The sequence below is a fragment of the Camellia sinensis genome, chromosome 4, assembly GCF_055761805.1.
Source record: "Camellia sinensis isolate YWXY chromosome 4, ASM5576180v1, whole genome shotgun sequence".
In the NCBI taxonomy this organism is placed as follows: Eukaryota; Viridiplantae; Streptophyta; class Magnoliopsida; order Ericales; family Theaceae; genus Camellia; species Camellia sinensis.
The window spans coordinates 113,626,367-113,648,161 of NC_138964.1; the positions used below are offsets into that span (position 1 = coordinate 113,626,367).

The 21,795-nt window shown below is 39.8% G+C and overlaps 1 long non-coding RNA gene across 2 annotated transcripts; it reads right to left on the bottom strand.

Annotated features, from left to right (window-relative positions):
- Positions 1-3,333: 3,333 nt before the first annotated feature.
- Positions 3,334-9,932, bottom strand: LOC114289904 (uncharacterized). Of its 2 annotated transcripts, none has more exons than XR_014327370.1 (2): positions 9,808-9,932; positions 3,334-3,860 (listed from the first exon to the last, which is right to left on the bottom strand). It is a non-coding gene; the product is annotated as an uncharacterized LOC114289904 (long non-coding RNA). The 2 variants fall into 2 exon arrangements; XR_003638773.2 differs by having other exon boundaries at positions 3,334-3,790; positions 9,808-9,930.
- Positions 9,933-21,795: the final 11,863 nt, after the last annotated feature.

Consider the following 21,795-nt stretch of genomic DNA (forward strand, 5'->3'; position numbering starts at 1 on the left):
ATCTTGTGGATGAACATTGAAAAGAGAATATGAGAATGTGAATGTTGACATTGTTGTAGAGATATGCAAAAATGGAGAAATGTTATGAGGTATGGAAAGGATTATTGCATTGCATATTACATTATTTATCATTGCGCATCTTGAATCCAAATTGAAGAGATTTACATCATGAAGAAGAAAATGTTATTGTAATGAGAACTAATGGAAATGTTGATGGGGTAAATACGGTGGTAAGTCCAGATAGGGGGTGTAGATGATTTGATAAGTTGGCCTGAGTGTCTATGGTGAAAGACCCGCGTGGATAGGCGTCGAGCCTTCCGGTTAATACCGGTAAAAATGACATTTTGGTAGAACTTGTATAGTCTACTTGTAGACACCAGCCTAGGGATTACCAGTGTCGTATTTACCGCCCCTCTTGAGTAAATTGGAATTGGAATTAATGAGATTTGAAAATGTTGTTGAAAGCATGATGATTTTTATTTAAAGCAGGGCACATGATTATCTTCTTTTGAAAATGGCATAGCATGGCATCGCATGGCATTAAATGTTGGGCCTCTTACATAGTTTATATTGGAAGTTGGTAATCTTTTAAAAGAGCATGAAATGGAATTTTTCTTTAATAAGTGCATAGCTTGGCATTGATGTTTGCATGTTCATTGAAGTGTTTGCATAACTGTATATACTTTGTGAGAAATCTCTACTGGGCTTTGTGTTCACCCCTACGGGTTTTGGTGCAGGTAAAGACATAGTGATTCCGCCGAATTGAAGGCGTGGATAAGTTTTGTGAATACTCTCTATTTTGTTGTGAAGTTTTGTAAAGCCAAGGGCTATTTATGTATGGGTTCGAGAGGCCACTTTTGTGTAACCGGGCTTAAGCCTTGGAAGTTATAGCCCGTAAGGGCATTTTATTTATTTTGGAACTACATGCTTCACATGTTATAGATTCTTGTGTTTTCTTACTTACGAATATATAAATTACATGTGGGACGTTTGTATGAACCATGGAGATTAATGACGAAAGGATCGGAGAATAGTTATATCTAATTAGTAAAGGTGGCTTGGCGTAGTATATTGTGGGGTAATTTTCGGGGTGTGACAACCTGAGTCTCACAGGCCAAGTTGCCATCAGGAACAGGCGGGGGTTGTGGTTGGCGATAAGGTTGCGGTGGTCAATAAGAAGATTGGCTAGCAAAATTATTAAAATTCTGCCTTAATGGTGGAGGGTTGTAAGATGTGCCTTGTGAATGAGGTCTCCATGAAAAATTAGGGTGGTTCCTCCATCCCGAATTGTATGCGTTGGAATATACCCGGGTTGGGGAAACCTTAAGCCACATTCATATGCTCTTCGACTAATTTTGGGAATTGTGATGCCGAAAGGCACTCACTCAAGTCATGAGCAGGGCTCACACATATAAAATATGCCTCGTGAAATTGAGGTTGATCTTGCTATATAGGGGCATGTCCCGTAGTTAATAATTGGTCTATTTTTTTGGACAATGCCTCTACTTGTTGGGCTAACTCTAGGTTTTGCCCTACCCCATAAATGCCCTCTCTTTTCAGGGCTTCAACTATCGGTTTCCGATCTTGCTGGGCTACGGAGGCATGGTGAATGGAATTATCACTTAATTTCTCAAATAATTGCCAAGCCTCGGCATCATTTTTGGACATGAATGTCCCACCACAAGAAGAATCCACCATTTGGCAGTGAGGTTCAGTTAAGCCATAGTAAAAGGTCTGCACAAGTTGCCAATCAGGCACTTGGTGGTGGGGACACTGTTGGAAAAAGTCACAAAGTCTCTCCCATGTCTCATGAAATTACTCACCATCAATTTGAGCAAAATTGGTGATGGCTCGCCTAAGTTGGTTGGTCTTACCAATGGGAAAGTACTTCTCCAAAAACCTCTGGTGTAATTGGTCCCAAGTTGTGATTGAATTAGCAGGTAAGGAGTTCAACTAGTGTTTGGCTTTGTCCTTTAATGAAAAATGGAAACAAACGCAACATTAGGGCCTTATTGGTGAAATTTTGGATCCTCACTGTTGAGCGAATTTCTAGAAATTCATTCAGATGTTTGTTAGGGTCATCATGAGCTAGTCTATGGAATGATGGAAGCATTTGGGTGGTGCTGGACTTAATCTCATAATGAGTAGCAGTGTTGTCGGGTAACTAGATACATGATGGTGATGTATATGCAATGGGTGTAAAGTAATCTTTATGGGTCCGATTGGGCCCATTTAGGCCATTCAAGTTTTCCATCTCTACTGGTTTGAAGTATGGATAAGGGTATTCAAGCCTAGGAACACAGGAAGATGCTCTAAATTTCCTAAGAGTCCTTTCTAGTTTAAGGTCCAAATTCAATAATTCAAGGTGACAAGAACGGCGCCCGTGCATACACTACTCACATACACACTCACTAAGTTCCGACTCTGTACACTAAGTTATGAAAGCAAAATATCAAAGGGAGAAATACTCATAACGATTTAACAAAAATGCTTTGCTCGTCTCATGGGTGCTCGACGTGTAAACGTTATCCCAATTTCCACTTGAGCTCGCTAGTTTTAGCACTTTGGTGCTTTGCTTGTGAATATTTGTTTTTGTTTTTGTAAGCACTTTGGTGCTACGATTTGTTTTTAAAGCTCGGTTGCGCTCTGCTTGCACTTCGGTGATAGCTCCACTGGCAAACACTCTGTACACTTAGCAACACAAAAATATAAAATCCTAAACTAAAAATTAAAATAGGAATGTAGCTTTAAATTAACTAATTTCGCCAGAAGTCCCCGGCAACGGCGCCAAAATTTGGTGGGTTGTTTCACACACCAAATATAAACACTAAACTATACCAAATTCTTTTAGAGTAATGGTACGTCTAGGTATCGATTCACATGGACAATTGTGAAATTAAACTAATTTAATTGCTAAATTCCTAAATTAATTTTGATAGAAAGATTGAGGGATTCATAAACTAATAAGAATTAATTTAAATAATGTGATTAAATTAGCAATTATAATTAAAATTGGAATTATTGATTTTTGGGAAAAACCTAGGGTAAAGAATTCACCACTAACCACATAAATGAGATTCAACATCGGTTATCAATTGCAATCCGGTTTGAAATACCCAATATTTCACAACTACAAGTTTCAAGTATTGATCAAGAGGGTTGTTGCATTCAACGTACAGGCACAAATCATTCCAAGTAGCACGAGTCGTTTGCTCTAAACTATGGTAGTATCACAACCCATCTCTCGTAGCATGACTTGTCTCGTACTTTGAACACAAACACAAAGAAAACTAATGTATGAAAAGCATTAAACAATCACAGAGAGTAAAATACTTGAAGAGATGAAAAGAACAATTATTATAAACTTCTAAATCATCCATACATTTATTTAAACCGTTTTACAATCAAAGCTTAAGAAAAATCCTTTTACATGGCTAGGGTTTCATCAAAACCCTAGAAAAGAAGAGCTTAGCCACTCATGGAGGAGTGGGAAGAGGTGGAAGAGATGGAATTCTCCATGGGTATTTGCTTTGAAGATTGAGAATTACCTTTTTCCAAACCTTAGCCTCCTTTTTCTCCTTCTAAATTTCAGAACCCTATTCCAGCCTATTTTCTGTCTTTTTATACCTCTAGCCTCTTCCAACATATTCAAAATAGCAGGCTTGTGTCTCGAGGTGCGGCTGCAAGTGCGGGAGTGGTCACCGCACGTGCGGGAAGGGGTGTCGCACATGCGGGAAAAATAATCCGCACGTACGGGAAGCTAAGGCTCTGTTTGGCTGCGAGGTAAAGGCTGCACGTGCAGGAAAGAATTTTCTGCTCATTTTATGCTCCTACTATGTACAAACCTCATTGACATTAAACTGGCATAAAATGTATAGTTTATCAAGCAAGTAAAGTTAAAAGATCCTAATTAACGGCCTCAATGTTGCACAATTCGGCCTTAATCAATCGACATAATCATAACAGAGATTTCTGAACAATCAAGCATGTGTTCATGGGTATCACATTCGATAATCAAAAAGGGAATCTCATTCATTCTTATTAAAATCTCATTTCTAGGAACATATATCGTATTGTTCACAATTCAAAGTTTCAAAGCATAACTTACAGGTTCTAACATTCTTAATCAAACACTTATCGTATCAAGCATGACATAACATAACATAACATAACATAGGTTTTACAAATTAATGAGCCATTTTACAGTAATTCATATATGAATATATCTTTACAAAGAGATTACTCACCGTGTTCGTCCAGATGATACTCCTCGTGCAAACGACCTACACAACACATTCACTCATAACATTTCATAATGCATTCACGCCATTCAGTCGGTTCTTATACCCATTCGGTTCATAACCTATCCGTACCTGTAGACACCCCATTTTTGACTGACCTTAAGACTCAGACGTCACCATTTGAGCGCTCGGTGATATTGCATATCGTGTTCGTTCAGAAGTTTCAGAGTCCTGGCTACAAGCCTTGCCTCTGAACTTCCGGACTCTTTCGTGCCTCGCCTCGGTTTGCGAACCAGGCTCCGTTTTCTCTGTTTTCTCTTCCCGAAGGGAGGGAGAGGTCTTTTAGATCATCTCTTAGTGGCCATAGGCTACGTTTCATGGTCGTAGGCCATTTTTCCCATTTGGAGCCCGGTTTTCGGTTTTTCGGAGCCGACGGCCGTGTGCCTCGGTTCGGGACCGCCTAACCACCTCCGTTTGCTCCGGTTTTTGGTATACACCTTATTTCCTCCCTTTTGAGGAACACTGTGGCCCGAGAGACCAACTTCGTGGTCGAATGCCACCTCCGGTGCTTAACAGCCCATTTTCGGGGCCCCGGGCCGAGCGTGTCGGTCCCCGAACCTCCGTTTTGCATCCGTTTGGCTTCATTTTTGGTGGAGGCCTTATTTTCATTCTTAGGAAGCTTGTAGGAGGGTGGGAGGCCAGCAATTGTTCTGAAAATCCAGTTTCATTTCTTCATCGCTCTCCGTCGCCCGTTTTCCTCACTTGAAAGCTAATGTTGACCCCCCTAGGGCCACTTTCTTTAGCCCTAAACCCCATATTTGTGTTGTACACACCTGGGAGGCCACCAATATGTATAGGCTGGCCAGTAATTGTCATTGACCCTTTTGAACCCCTCTAAAAAGTTGGCTTTTCTCTCTCCTAGTTCACATTTTCTGGATTTTGACCACATAGTTATGTTGTGCACACATGGGAGGCCACCTTTTTGAGGTGGCCGGCCAGCAATCTTCATTGACCCTTTTGACTCTTGGCCGGCCAGCCATGGGGGGTGGCCAGCCGGCCACCTGAACCTTTTTTACCTGGCTGGCCATTTTTCTCTCTCCTGGTACATTACAGTTGTGCCAGCTGTTTTGCACAAAACCCCTGCCCGAGGGTTTGCCCTTTTGGGGGGGGGGAAATTTGAATTCATTTCCCCCCTTCTTTTTCTCCACTCCTCCCTCTATAAAACCAGACCCCACAGCTCCATTTTTTAGGGTTACAAATTCTTGTTTGGAGCCTTGCTTACATCTCTCTCTCTCCATCTCCCTCTCTTCCAAGCCTCAAAACCCTAAAAGCCTTGCACCATTTACACACCAACCCATAGCTCCACACATCCACACTCCATTCCAACCTTTTGAAGCTGATTTCCAGAGGCTAGGAGCTCCTCTTCTTGGTCCAAGGGCTGCTGGTTCATTGCTCTTCAAGGGTAAGCACACTTTTCCCATAAACTAGTTTTTTCTTGCTTCATTTATAAGCTTTGCTTGAAAGCATTTTTGGGCTCTAACCTGAACTGTAAATAGTCATATTTTGTGCTCATCTCCATGTTTGATTAAGGGTCTTTCTCTGTTTGAGGTCTCCTCCTCACCCTTTGTGTTTAAACTCTCTTTTAGGCCTATTTTTGCATGATATTTTAGGCTTATTTGTGAGCTGTTTCAGACTTGGTCATAAATTGTGAAATGTCTTGTTTTGAGTCCCTCTTCAACTTTGTTGAAGGGCTCTCCTCTATTTTAGGCCAGAAGCTATCACTTGTCTCTTTATCCCTCTTTTAGGCCTTTTTCTTGCATGATATTTTAGGCCTACTTGTGTTTATTTTCGAAGCTTGACATAAACTGTAAAGTGCCTTGTTTTGAGCCTCTCTTCAACTTTGTTGAAGGGCTCTTCACTTTTTGAGGCCAGCTAATGTCCCTTGTCTCTATTCTCTCTTTTAGGGCCATTTTTGCATGATAGATTAGCCCTACTTGTGTTTGTTTTTGAGAGTTGTCATAAACTGAAAAATATCTTGTTTTAATCTCATCTTCAAGTTTGGTTAAGGTTAAATTTTTTTTTGAGGTCATATGCTTCCTTGTATGCTTGATTGTCTCCTATTTTGAGCCCTACACCTAAGCCCTTGTTGCATGCTTTGTTTGGACTTCTAGCCAATGAAATCTAGTGGATTTTCAGTGGCTAAGACACTATTTTGAGCTTCCAAATCAGAGGGGGGTGACCCCCTCTCACCTTGACTTGTTTGGTGGTCATTTTTGCCTTCCAAAGAGACCCTATCTTGCATGCTTTGGAGTCACTTTCTAGGGTCAATTTGGTGAGTTTTGGGACTACCATATTTGATTTTCATAGTTGTTTATTCCATGCCAAATGTCTATCTTGCATGTGCTTAATGACTCCTTGCATGGCCCTCTAAAGTAACTCATCATTTTTGCATGCCATGGTTGCATATAAGTGGTTATTTGGGCCTATTTTCACATGTTTTATTCACTGATTTTTGCTGGTTTGGTGAGATTCCATATGCATCCTATACTTTCCGTGTAAACCATGTTTGCTAGTCAAAATTGCATGCTATTTTAGTCCATCTTGCTAGCATCTTTTGGCCATACTTTGAACTGAAAATGTCCATGTTTTGGGACTGCCTTGGCTCTGTCTTCATGTTTCATGATCAAATAATGTATGCTTAGTATAGCTACAAGTCATTCCATGTGCCTAGTTTCGAGTTTCAGGGTTCATCTCATGCATCGGGTGCCATATTTCCATAATTCGGGACCATTTTGCATCATATTTCAGTGCTGGAATCTACATGCTTGTATGCCATATTCCATGCCTTGCCATGCCTTGTTAGAGTTACATGTTATGCCTAGGATCGGTCCTCGGTTTGCGCGCACGTGTGCACGTATTTCGATAGTCTCATTTTCATCTTATGGCCACTAATGTGAGTGTGGCTGAGGTCCATTCATGTTGGTGTAAGTCCATTATGCATTGTGTATGCCATTTCGATTCATAGCATTGCGTATGCTAGGTTGTATGTTAGAGCATCGTGTATGCCATGTTACATCGCGCATTGTGTATGCCATTTCATAGCATTGTGTATGCTAGGTTGCATGTTAGAATTGCATTCATGCATGTCATGCATATTGCATTGTGTTAGGATAGGAGTTAGCCCGTGCACGGGAAACGAGGGACGTTTCGTACTTCGAGTGACGGAACGTGTCTCAATTCCCAGTCACCGACACTCCGGATTATCCATGATGGAGTCTCGGGCTTGTTGTGTTTATTTGTGCATTCATTTCATATTAAGTCGTGCAAATCGACTCCTCGGCCATCATGCATCGATATGCGTGATTGGTGGCATGAGGATCGATGACTACACTCCCTGAAGAGTAGTCAAGCATACATATGTGAAAATACATTGCCATGCCCCTTTTCTGTTCTCTTTTGCAGCAAATCAGAAATCAGCAGCTTTCAAAAGCCTTGCACAGCATTCCGGCATCAATTGCAAATAGAGGCTAATTGGGGCATCGCGATGGATTTCCGTGCCAAGCAACCCGCACATGCATCATTCATCATCCAGAGCAGAGTCGAGGCAGTCCCTAGCTTGCATGCTAATTTACTACTTTCCTAGTTTAATTTGTTAATTAATTAGGATTTTGTATTTATTCGAACTGTATTGTTCATTTGAGACTGTATATTATTTATTCGGACCCTCCGAGCGAGGGCAATGTTGTAATAAGTGTGCGTGCGTGTGATGTATGTCTTCCAACCCCACGTCTTTCTCCCTTTTATTTACCAGCTTATGATGGTTAGATTAGGGCATATTTCAATTAGCATACAGTATGAAAGCATGTTTGCATTCATTCATCTGTCTTGCATGCACCGGGCTCGGTGCATCATACTAACTGCATTGTATTTTCAATTCCAAGTTGAATACATGTTAGCTGTAGCATTTCATATGCCATGTTTAGAATAGCCGAGCCTGCTATAGTTGCACTTTTGCATGTGTTGCATTAGGCATTTCTGTATAGTTAGGATCATGCATGGATTTCTAACATAGCTTTTGTTTTGGCTTGGAGTACTCGATAAGTGTTTATGCTTTAGCATCTTTGTATGCGTGTGAGTGACTGCCATGATAGCATGCTTACCATGAGGCTATATGCTTATGTGATATACCTGCCTGAATGCCTGTGGGTGAAGGTTGGGTTATTTAGATTGGAACAATTCATTAATTGTGAGTTTTAAAGCCCACTAGATAGTGGCAAAATCATGTTTTCTAAGCCCACCCGAGGGTGGCAAATCCACGTCTTAGCCTACTTGCGGGTAGCACCATCAAACCACTTTCAAAAATAAACATGAAATGTTTTGTTCCAATTCAGACGATCCAGTCTATACTTGTATGTTGTGCGCATCACATAGTAAATCTAGGCTAATAACCGGAATAAGAACGCATAAAGTTCTCAAAACTAGATATCATGGTTAGTAGAGGCCGATCTTTGATCGGGCGAGCGTGGGTGCTCACGAAGTGACCTTCCCCAATCATACCCAAGTTCCCAAGCCGAGGCAACTTTGGTGATGACGGACATGTGGCCTTGGGCAACGAGTCAGGGTTTCCTAAATTTTCCAAAAATAAAATATTTAGGTGGCGACTCTGTATCTGGCAAAGCAGTCCATGTTTGGCACTTCTTTCAAAAAATCTGTTTCTCAAAACGATTTGCCGGATTTGGACTCTTCGGTTCAGATTAAGAACCGTGACAATTTGTGAGTCTGAACTGTAGTGAAGCCCAATAACGAACAGAACGGGACTCATCCTCCCGGGGCGTTCGGGGACGTCTACAGTACCTTATTCACTAACTCGGTCCTAGTCATTCTTTCATTTTTTTCATGCTCATGAATGCACATGCATATGAAAAATACTTAAAGACCATGCAAACGGAGGCTTGAAAGTCAGAAAAATGGAAAGAAAACGAAACCAAAAAAAACTACCCCGTAGGCCGCACATGCCGAGTGGCCTTGGCCGCATTAGCAGCAGGAAAATAGAATGCAACTTTAAGGAAAATAAGGTTGGCCGCTCGAGTGGTGGCCCAGGCCGCTCGAGAGGTACATTTCCAGTTCGAAAATCTGCTGCAACATGGAACTTCCCCCTTTACAAAACCAACTTCAATTTCATGAAAATCAAGGCCCAAAACTCTTAAAAACGTGTTGAATTAAACCTATCTTTCATGAAACAAAAATCATAACTTCAAATTATAACTCAATGTTCATTTAAGACATCAAAACCTTGAACTTAGCATATGAAATCATAACCTATGCAAATCTTGAGTGCCAAAGTTAAAATCCATGAACTTTCTCCTCAAATCTCAAACTCATGCAAGAAACAAATGTTTGAACAAGAATCATGCCATGTATATCCCAATTTTAAGCTGTCTTACCCCACCTCTCTTGAGAGTTCTTAACTTCAATTTACAGCACTCCACCCCTCAATCCTACCTAGATTATATAATTCCATGATGAAGACAACTTTAATTCATGAGATTAAAGGAAAATTTCTTACCTTAAATGATTGATTTGGTGAAGCTTACTCAAACCCCTTTCTTCTTTTTCTTGAATTCTAGGTTTCCCTCTTTCTCTCTTGTCTCTAGAATTCTCTCAAGTCTCTTCAAAATATCTATCTCTATCTACTGCCTTTTATTTGATGAGTAAGGATAGGCCTCGTTTGGTTCTTCTTATTCTTTTCCTAATTCTAAGTTTAATTTTAATAATTCACTTCTCCTCACAAGCCACTTCAATTAACACTACTGTGAATCAGGCTCGAATTGCTTATTTCAAATATTTAATTTTAACCTTATGATTTACTGATTTGGGTAGGTTTATTTCCTATTCTCTATACATCAATTCATATAATTATAAAACAATTAACACATGACACATAATTCTCATAAAACACAAAATCAAGACTAATCACATAATTAGCCCAATTAATTCAGGGGGTGGTTGTTACATCTAGATGACTATAATTGAGGAACCAAATTATTATCTAGTCCTTTTTATTTCCTTTCATTTTATTGAATACCTAGCAGTTGAACCGTACAATGCACGTGCTATTTTTTTTCAAAAAAATTTGATGATACAATGTCTGTTATAAAATTTAAATTTAAAATATGATTTTGATTATTTATTTTAATAATATTAGTGTCATCGTTCTATAAAATTATTATTTGAATACTTATACATATTAATTTTAGTTAAATTATTTGTGTATTTTAATAATTTTAGTTCCATCGTATTATATAAGTGTAATTATCGTATAATAATTTTGTATGATATTTATTAAATTATAAAATAGTAAAATAAATACTCATTTTGATATTAAAAATAATAGTTAAATTAAAGAAGAATTAGTAACATAAAATTAAAAGTAATTCTAACTATTTAATTTTCTTTTATATTCATTTGAAAAACAAAAATACGTAGAAATAGAAATTATACAAAATTTATTAAAAAAAATTAAACAAAACCATGTTGTAGTTGGATTATCATATAATGATTTTATATGATATATATATATATATATATTAAATTATAAGATTGTAAAATAAACACTTTTAATTAAATTAGAATATCAACTATATAGAAGAAATTCAATAACGACTAAAAAAGAAATAATCACATAATAATATCTAAACCCAAAAAGAAAAAATACTGAAAACATCCAAATGATAGATACATCTCAGTGAATGAAATTATTAATCATCTGTAATATAATGTCAAAATATAAAAAAACTTACTGTTCAACAGTTGAAAAAGTAACTCAAGTAATAAATCTAAACTTTAGAGGTTCCTAAAAGAGTATCATTTGTGCATGTTTTTTCTCATGTGAGTTGTGATTATATAAAATAATGTAGAAAATGAAATATAATTTCATATATAGAATCACTATAAAATTTAAATGGCATATCAATATAAAATTGGTATTAAGTATAGAATAATGTACGAAAAAATAAAAAGAAAGGGAGGGGGGTAAAGCATCAATAAATCTCAAATAGTAATCTTATGAATTGTTTGGTCCTCACTTTTATCTTATAGACCCAAAAGTCTCATTCTAATATAAACTACATAAATGGCCAAGTACAAACCCGCATGCGTTATGTGTTGAGGGACAAATGTGGGACAAATGTGGGTTTTATCATAATGCTGAAATTACTAAACGTAACTCTTCAAAACGATTTCTTAGTGTACTCTTCCCAAACGTAATACTCTAATGTAATATTCTAAAAACATAACACTTTAATGTAACACACTAAAAAGCTCTTTATTGTACATTTATCAAACGTAATAACACTTTAATGTAACATACTAAAAAGCTCATTATTATACATTTATCAAAAGTAATAACGTAACAATCTTAAAAAACTCCCTAACGTACTTTTTCCAAACGTAACATTCCAATTAATGTAACACACAAAAACTCCCTAGTATACTTTTCCTAAACATAACACTCTAATGTAATACACTAAAAAATTTCTTAGTTTACTTTTCTTAAATGTACACCCCAATCAATATAACACACAAAAACTCTTTAGTGTACTTTCTCCAAATATAACACTTCAATGTAACACACTAAAAAAATTTTTAGTGTACTTTTTTCAAACGTAACAACATAACGTTGCAAAAAAACTCCTTAGTGTATTTTTCTCAGACGTAATACTCCAATCAATGTAACGCACAAAAACTCCTTAGTGTAACTTTTTCAAATGTAGCAGTCTAACGTAATACTCCAATGTAAGACCAGAAAACCACACTAATAGAAATGAAGATTTTCACGCTCAACAACCAACACTCCAGCTGCCAATCCCCATAGAGCGATTCTGGTTTAGACGAGACCCATTTTGTATTCTGGACTCGGGCTTCATGTTTTTGTATTGTTATTCTTGTTTTATTCTTTTTCCCCTCATTGAATTTGGCTTTTGGGTTGTTTTGGTTACGTTTGGAACATGTTGGTAGCTTGATTTTCAAACTCTTATTGCCTAGAATTTCACTCCTTCGCTCGAGCGGCACTTCTTGCACTTGAGCGGGTTTTGTGAACTCTCAGTACTTTTGTCAGTCTGCAAAACTACTGGGAGGATGTATTCTACGCTTGAGTGGTATTTTCTACGCTCAAGTGGTCTCAGCTCGAGCAGCCTTTCTTGCACTCGAACATTGGTTTGCCGTCTACAAAACTACTGGAAGTGCGTAATCTGTGCTCGAGTCTCATTTCTTGCACTCGAGCAAAATAACTTATTGTGTCTGACAGCGTCACTTCTTACGCTCGAGTAGACTGTGAAAGTCTTTTTTTACATTACTTTTTCATATATATCTCTCTCTCTCTAAAACTTTTTCAAACCCTAGATCTTGAGTCTCTCTCTAAAACTCTCTCTCTCTCTCTCTTTCTCTCTCTCTCTCTCTCTGTTTTTTCACCTAGATTTAGTGGTTTCTATGCCCGTGTGCCTTTGTTAAAGAGGTAGAGCATCTCAAGGGCTACATTTTCATTCGATTGGAGTTGGATTTCGGCTTCATCCAAGTTCTTTCCTTGCTTTGCTTGTTTTTTAGCTTGAGGTAGGAATTTTCTATACTCCTGCATGACTCTTAACATAGTTATTTGTTTTGAATAAACACTATTGTGAATTTGGAGGATACTGAACAAATCTAGGAATTTAGTTTAAAATCAAAAGAGGTGTTTTCAAATGGATGTATTGAAAATGGATATGAGAGTGAATATGAGGTTCTGTAGTAATAAAATGGTTGATTTTGATACTTGGGTTGTATTTTGGAAGAGAGAGAAGTTTGCCCTAAAATGTCTCAAACATTTGTTTTGTACAAATAGATGAAATTGGTTTTGAAAATGTGAAATTAGATAGATGATTATATAAATGGTGGAGTTGGATATGTATTATCTCTTACCTATAGAAATTTGGATAGTTTATTGGTCTTGAAGATTGTATGTCTGTTTAGAAATATCTGTTTTGGGCTATCGGTAGAGGATAACTATGATTGTTGCAGAATTTACATGAGGACTAGGTGAATTGAAACTAATCTCTCATTCGTTGTCATTGAATATGACAATATCTTTAATACATTGTAAATGTATGATATTTGTGAGAAGAAAGGGGATGTACTCCATGTTTAAGAAAAGAAAAATGATGTACTCTATTGAATTAAGTTGGCCTGTGTGTCTAAGGTAAAAGTCCCGAAAACCGCACGTACACATGATGCCGATTCCCCCAGACGATATATCCGTGAAATGGCAACTAGAAGTGATTTTATGATGGCTGTAATGATTAGAGACCAGTTGAGTTGTATACTCAGCTTGGTTGTCTGAATAAAATAGAATTGAATTCATGAATTGAAATATACGGTTGGCACTGTATGGTTTACAAAAGAATTATGAATCAGTTTATCAATGGCATTGTATATGTTAAGTTTCATATGTTCTATTGAATTATTTCTATAGGGTTTTGTCTCATCCTATATGGGAAAACCATTTTCAGGTGTTGGTGACATGCCTCCGCCAAGGGCATAGTTTGCGAGGACCGTGGAGCTAAAGGCTCATTTTTTATTTATTTATTTTGCTTTTCATTCATTTTGTACAAGCCTCGAGCTTTGTCTATATTAAGCTTAAGACTCATTTTTATAGTACCCAAGCAGTAACTTGGAAAGATGTAAGCCATCAAGGCACATGACTATCTGTGTAGCTTTCATTTCTTATTACCATCTCGTAAATGTATATCAAACTTTGATTAATGAAAATATATCATTTCAATTATACTTTCGCTTATGAGATAGATTTATCGTATTTATTTTGGGGCGTTACACCCCCCAAAAAAAATCTTCCATACCTCATCTTTTCATTCTCATGCCAAAAAACGAAAATCGAAAAAATAAATCACAAAAGGACATTCACTTAAACTTAAATGGCACCAAATCAAATAAATATAACTTTTCAAAATAAAAAAGGACTAATTAGTTCATAGAAAACTCGTAGAATTAAATAGATCAACATTCCCCCATATGGGATTTATGGATAAATTTTTCAAAAAAATAAAATAATTTAGCATTAAAAAGAATCGTAATACCCTGAAAAGAATTAAAAAGAAAAACGTGAAATGCAAAATTGGTATTGGATTTGTAGATTATCTCAATTTATGATGAAAAATATATAGAAAAGAAATATTTGTCAAACAGAGTCTACATAAAATAGGTAAAGTTAGTATATTTTAAATTATGTTTGAATTTGTGTATAACTCTATATATAATTAAGAAAATATATGTTGACATGTTTCTCGTAGAAAAAAAATAATAATAAACCCTTACAATATGCCACTTAAGCATGGGAAAAACACAACTTTTTATTGAATAATACTTTTACTCTTGAATTTGTTAACCAAAATAAAAAGAGAATTGAAAGACCAGACAAAATAAAATAAAATAAAAAGATAAAATATAAAATAAAAATAAAACTAAAGAAAATTGAATTTTTATATTTGTTTGATTGAGTTAGGAAGAAAAATGTTAACATTTTCAACAAATCTTTTTATTTTTTATTTTTTATTTGAGAACTTAGAGAGGGAAAAAAAAAAAGAAGACAAGTAATTTCAATTTATTTATTTATTTTTTCTTTTATCATGGCATTTGTGGGGATATATTTTCTGTATACCAACACGTGGCATGGTGACGCCGACGTGTCAGCCGAGGTGCCACGTGCCCTGGTAGTTAAGCCGAGGTAATTTCGGAGAAGCCGAGGTCATCTCCGAAGATATCGGAATCCGAGATATGGGGCAAGAGTCCTAAGGCACAAAGGGGACTGAATTAAGATAAGGATAAAACTTTCAAGGAGTTTATCTGTATCACTTAAAAGAGTCCAGAGTAAACAGTGAACTAGAATTCATAGAAGTCATACTTCTAGTGGGACTTGGATTGAGTATATTATAAAAGAGAGGCACCCCCGTGGGTCTAAGGTATGTAACATATACTTTGAGTATTCAATTTAGTACTTGATTATCTTTGAGAGATATACTGACTTGATCGTCGGAGTGCCGCCGGGTGGAAGAACCACCGCCGGAGCTTTTTCTTTCTGTTTCAGGTTACTTTAGCCATCTATTCTGCTTGTGCTCTCCAGCTGATCACTAAACGGGCAGTGTGGTCAGATTTTCACCCACACAATTTGGCGCCGTCTGTGGGAATCGAAGGAAGAATAGATGGCCAGTAACGGACAGCAGGAAAATATTGGGGATGACGCTCCCACTGGGAGTGGCAGACCAATTGACCTTGACATCGAAGGAGATAACCACAATACAGAAGCCCGTGACCAGGGTCACAGAGAGAACAACGCCATCCCAGAAGGCGACACGTCAAAAAGAGCAAACCAAGGAAAATACTACAATGAAGACAACCTCCAGGTATGGAGGGACAGGTGCCTAAGGAGGGATGAAGAAGTAAAAGAATTAGCAAACAAGTTGGCGGACCTGCAGTCAGTCGTCAACTTCATGATGCAGAATAATGTTATGCAGCCACCATACCCGCTGCAAGATACGCCGATGCCGGCGAACAACACCCAGAAGGATGGAAGAAAAACAATCCCCGAGGTCCCTCAGCATACCAGAAGCGGAAGGCATTCTCACCGGCCTTCTAGGGAAGTCGGACGGGAAAACCCGAGGCAAGAAGAGTCCCGAAGGACACACCACATGAAGAATCCAGACCCCAAGGAACATCGACATGTTCAGGGGCAAGTACTCCATTTTGACACTACCCATGAAGAAAGATCCAAACGACCCCACCACGAGGCCGAAAGCAGTATACCGAAAAGACTAAAATCCAAAGACAGCCGAGCTCCAGGGAGGAGCAAAGAAGACTTAAGGAACTACCTCAAGAGGAGGCAGCAGAATGCAGAAGCCGAGGTAAATTCCCCAGTGAAACCGAGGACAGCCTTCTCGGTGGAACTGGACAAATTCGAACCGCCCAAAAGATTCAGTATGCCGAGGTTTCAAATCTATGATGGTAAGTCAGATCCAAACTTTCATGTTGGGCTATACCTAAATTCAATGGCGTTGTATAGCGGGAACGAGCCATTGCTTTGCAAAGTATTCCCCTCATCCTTTGGGGAAATTGCATCTGATTGGTTCCATAAGTTACCAAAAGGAAGCGTAAAGACATGGGAAGGCTTGACCGAGATGTTTGTGGCCAGATTCGTGACCAACAAGCTGCAACCCCTGAGGGTTGATGCTTTGATGGCTCTACGAATCACCAAAGAAGAAGGCCTCAGGGCCTATGCGAAGAGGTACTACGAGGTGTTCAACCGAATACCTGAATGCAACCAGGAAGTAGCAGTCGTATCCTTCAAGAACGGCCTGAAAGATGACTGCCCACTACGGAAATCTTTGGCAAAAACATTGCCAAAAAGCATGGAAGAACTCATGGCAAGGATTGAGAAATACGCCAGGGCCGAGGAAGATACATCGGGAAACAAGGAGGTGAAACAAGAAAAGGGAAACGGCTCGCCAAAGCGAGGCCGAAACAACAATGGACCGACCAAACAAGAAATAGAATTGAGAAATAAACAGGCGGTAACAACGGTATTCCGGATCCCAATCCATAAAATCTTAGATCGGATTCGAAATCAACCTTATTTCAGGGCTCCAGCAAGAGCACCAGGGGAATTCATGGGAAGGAACGTTGGTAGACGTTGCGCCTACCACAATGAAGAAGGGCATCCAACTCAAGGTTGCAAAGCCTTAAAAGCACACTTGGAAGACCTAGTAAGACAAGGCCTTCTGAGGGACCTGGTCGACGAGGCCAGAACGAGGGAAGAACAGGCAAGGTTGCCTCAAGCACCAGCGGCACCCCCTCCCCCAGCACAGCTACCACAAGCAGGAGAACCGAGGGTGGTTAATGTGATCCACTCAAGGGTCAACGAAAACGAAGTCAGAGGAGAAACCCAGAGGGTAAGACATTTACAGCATATCTACCAAGTCGGGGAAAAGAGACATCGGCCAGAAGAATGCCAAGGGCCAATGATAGCCTTTACTGAAGCCGACCTAGACCTGGTCCAACATCTGCATAATGATGCCTTGGTAGTATCCCTCCAGGTTGGGGAGTGCCAAGTAAAACGCATCCTAATAGACCAAGGCAGCTCCTGTGACATCATGTACGTCAGATGTTACAAAGAGCTAGGCCTTCACCCCGATGACCTAGAACAATCCAGCGGCCCGATGGTCGGCTTTAATGGAACGCCGACATGGCCACTGGGCGCAACAAGCTTGGAGGTACAAGCCGGCACTAAGAAGATCAGGACGGAATTCCTGGTAATTGACACACCTTCACCATACAACATCATCCTGGGAAGACCGTGGTTGCATGCAATGGGGGCAGTTCCCTCGACGTTGCATCAACTACTCCGGTTCCCAACAGAGCATGGGATTGAAGAAGTCAGAGGGGATCAACTACAAGCCAAAAATTGCTCCATGGCAGCAATAAAATCCATCTGTAGTATACGAGAGCCAAAGAAAGCAGAAGTTGAAGACGAGGACATGGAAGTCCTAGAAGACGTCGGGAAAGAACCAGCCGAGAAAAGCGAAGAGGCGCTAAAGAAAATCCTCGTCCAGGAGGGAGACGAAGAACGGTTTTTTCTTCTCGGCTCAGGCTTAGCTAGAGAAGAAGAAAAAGGACTGGAAGATTTTTTAAGGGCAAACATAGAGGCGTTCGCCTGGACACCTTATGAAATGCCTGGCATTGACCCCGAGGTCACTTGCCACAGTCTGAATGTCGACAGATCGGCAAAACCTGTGATTCAACGAGCCAGAAGGCCGACGTTAATGCACGTCGAAGCAGTCGAGGAAGAGGTAGACAGACTCCTTGAAGCCAGGGCCATCCGAGAAGTCCAGTACCCAACGTGGCTGTCCAACACAGTAGTAGTAAAAAAGAAGAATGGCAAGTGGAGAGTTTGTGTAGACTTCACCAGCCTCAACAAAGCTTGCCCGAAAGACAGCTTTCCTCTGCCCAAAATCGACCAACTGGTAGACGCCACCTCGGGACATGAAAGGATGAGTTTTTTAGATGCATACAGAGGGTACCACCAGATTGCTATGTACCCTCCAGATGAGGAGAAGACCGCGTTCATCACCCCGAAAGGCCTGTACTGTTACAGGGTAATGCCTTTTGGGCTGAAAAACGCAGGAGCAACCTATCAGAGGTTAGTGACAAAGATGTTTAGACACCTGATTGGCAAAACGGTAGAAGTTTACATCGATGATATGGTCGTAAAGACCAAGGAATCAAAAGGTCATCTTGCTGACCTAAAAGAGGTCTTTGACATACTCAAAACATATCGGCTCCGACTCAACGCCTCAAAGTGCGCATTCGGAGTTGGGTCAGGCAAATTCCTAGGATATCTGGTAACAAGAAAAGGCATTGAAGCCAGCCCAGACCAAATCAAGGCCATCCTGGAACTACAGAGTCCAACATCGGCAAAGCAAGTTCAAGTGCTCACTGGAAGGGCCGCAGCCCTAAACCGATTCATCAGCAGAAGCTCAAACAAGTGCAGACCCTTCTTTAACCTAGTGAAAAAAGCCACAGACTTCCTGTGGACGGAAGAATGTGAAGCTGCCTTAGCCGACCTAAAAAAGTACTTGACCACAACCCCGGTCCTTTCTAACCCAATCCCAGGGGAGGAATTGTTTTTGTACTTAGCAGTCTCTGAACACGCAGTCAGTGCAGTGCTAATCCGAGAGGAAAAAGGGGAGCAAAAGGCTGTCTATTACGTAAGCAAAACTCTGGCTAACGCGGAAACAAGGTACCTACCACTGGAAAAATTGATGCTAGCCTTGGTAATGGCCTCAAAGAAATTGAGCCATTACTTTCAGGCACACAAGATTGTGGTTCTAACAGAGCACCCACTGAAGTCCTTATTACATCAAGGAGACTTAACAGGAAGAATAGCAAAATGGGCAGTAACACTAGGCCAGTTTGACCTAGAATTTAGGCCAAGAACAGCAATAAAGGGCCAAGTTTTGGCCGACTTCGTCGCAGAACTCACACCTGAAGCCATCACACCTCGGGCTCCGTCGAGCCAAGAGGAACATTGCCCCGACAAGCAAAAAGAATCCCAGTCAAAGACAAAAAAGCAAGAGAAAGAAAAGCTCAGACCATGCAGCATCTACATCGGCGATTCATTCAGACTATTCGTCGATGGAAGTTCAAACCGCCAGGGAGCAGGAGCAGGAGTACTGCTGATATCTCCAGATGGAGAAATTGTAGAACAGTCCATCCGTCTGGGGTTCAAAGCCTCCAATAATGAAACAGAATATGAAGCATTAATTGCAGGGCTAAAGCTAGCAGCAGCAGCAGAGGCAGACGAGGTAATTGTTTTTTGTGATTCACAATTGATTGTTAATCAGTCAACAGGGGAATTTGCAGCCAGAGACGAAAGAATGTCGGCATATGCAAAGGAAGTCATTCGACTGGCAGCCCTATTCCAGAACTGCAGATTACTCCAAGTAAGCCGAGATGACAACACCCACACCGACGCGTTAGCCAACTTGGCCAGCTCAATTCAAACTGGAAAAACAAGGACAATTATGATCGACTACATGTCGGCCCCGAGCATAGATAAACAAAGCATTGAACAAGAAGCAATGTGCGTGGGCCTTGGACCAAGTTGGATGGATGCAATCATTGCATTCCTAAAAGAGGGGAAGCTGCCAGAAGACCATAAAGAAGCACATAAAATTAGGCTGAAATCGGCCAGATTCAGTCTAACAGCGGAAGGCCAACTCTACAGGAGGTCCTTCACTGGACCACTTTTAAGGTGCGTACACCCTTTGCAGGTTGAAGATTTCCTTTACGAAATTCATGAAGGAATTTGTGGAAGCCATGCAGGGGGCAGATCGTTAGCCCATAGGGCCATTACCCAGGGGTATTGGTGGCCCTACATGCAAAAGGACGCCGAAGCCTATGTAAAGAAGTGCGAACAATGCCAAAGGTTTGCACCTTTGATACATCAACCAGCTGCCGACCTAAACCCAGTATCCAGCCCTTGGCCGTTTGCCCAATGGGGCATGGATCTGGTTGGACAACTTCCCCAAGCAACTGGGCAAAGAAAATACTTGCTGGTAGCAACAGACTACTTCACAAAATGGATAGAGGCAGAACCTCTTGCCAAAATCCGAGATGTGGATGTCAAGAATTTTATTTGGAGAAACATAATCACAAGATTTGGGATTCCAAGAGCAATAGTTGCCGACAACGGGACACAGTTCGACAGCAAACTCATCAAAAACTTTTGTGCAAAATTCAAGATCAAGAAATATTTCTCAACACCAAGTTTTCCTCAAAGCAATGGGCAAGCAGAAGCATCCAACAAAGTAATCCTGGATGGAATAAAGAAGAGGCTGCAGGCAGCAAAAGGAAAGTGGGTGGATGAATTGCCTAACGTACTTTGGGCATATCGGACTACGCCGAGAAGATCAACAGGAGAATCCCCCTTTGCCATGGCCTATGGCACAGAAGCAGTCATCCCATTGGAGATTGGCATCCCAGGGATCAGAACCCAGGGAGTAGAGAATGGCACCAATGACATACTGTTAGCCCGAGACCTGGATTTATTGGAAGAACGAAGAGAGAAAGCTGCGATTCAGCTCGCAGTATACCAGCAGTAGCTTGCCAGAGCTTACAACAAGAAGGTTAATCCAAGAGATTTTCAAGTTGGCGACCTAGTCTTAAGAAAAGTCGTCGGGAACAAGAAGGATCCCAGGGAAGGCAAGCTTGGCCCAAACTGGGAAGGACCCTACAGAGTCACTTCAGTATTAGGCAATGGAGCATATCGGCTTGAGGACAATGAGGGCAAAGCATTGCCCAGACCTTGGAATACTTGTAATTTAAAATTTTTCTATCATTAGAAAAACATCATTGTTTAGCCGATGTTATCAATAAAGTCTTTTCAGAATCCTTTCAACATGATCGATTGATAAAGTTATGCACGGATGTTTTTGAAGACATATCAAACTCAAAGCTAAGCTGGTGTTGTTCCTTAATCCACTTGTTGAAATTTGTAGCAATTTACAAGTTGGAATTAAGCCGATTCCTTATCTTCACTTGTTGAAATTTGTAGCAATTTACAAGTTGAAGTTAAGCCGATGTTATTCCTTAATCCACTTGTTGAAATTTGTAGCAATTTACAAGTTGGAATTAAGCTGATTCCTTATCTTCACTTGTTGAAATTTGTAGCAATTTACAAGTTGAAGTTAAGTCGATGTTATTCCTTAATCCACTTGTTGAAATTTGTAGCAATTTACAAGTTGGAATTAAGCTGATTCCTTATCTTCACTTGTTGAAATTTGTAGCAATTTACAAGTTGAAGTTAAGCCGATGTTATTCCTTAATCCACTTGTTGAAATTTGTAGCAATTTACAAGTTGGAATTAAGCTGATTCCTTATCTTCACTTGTTGAAATTTGTAGCAATTTACAAGTTGAAGTTAAGCCGATGTTATTCCTTAATCCACTTGTTGAAAT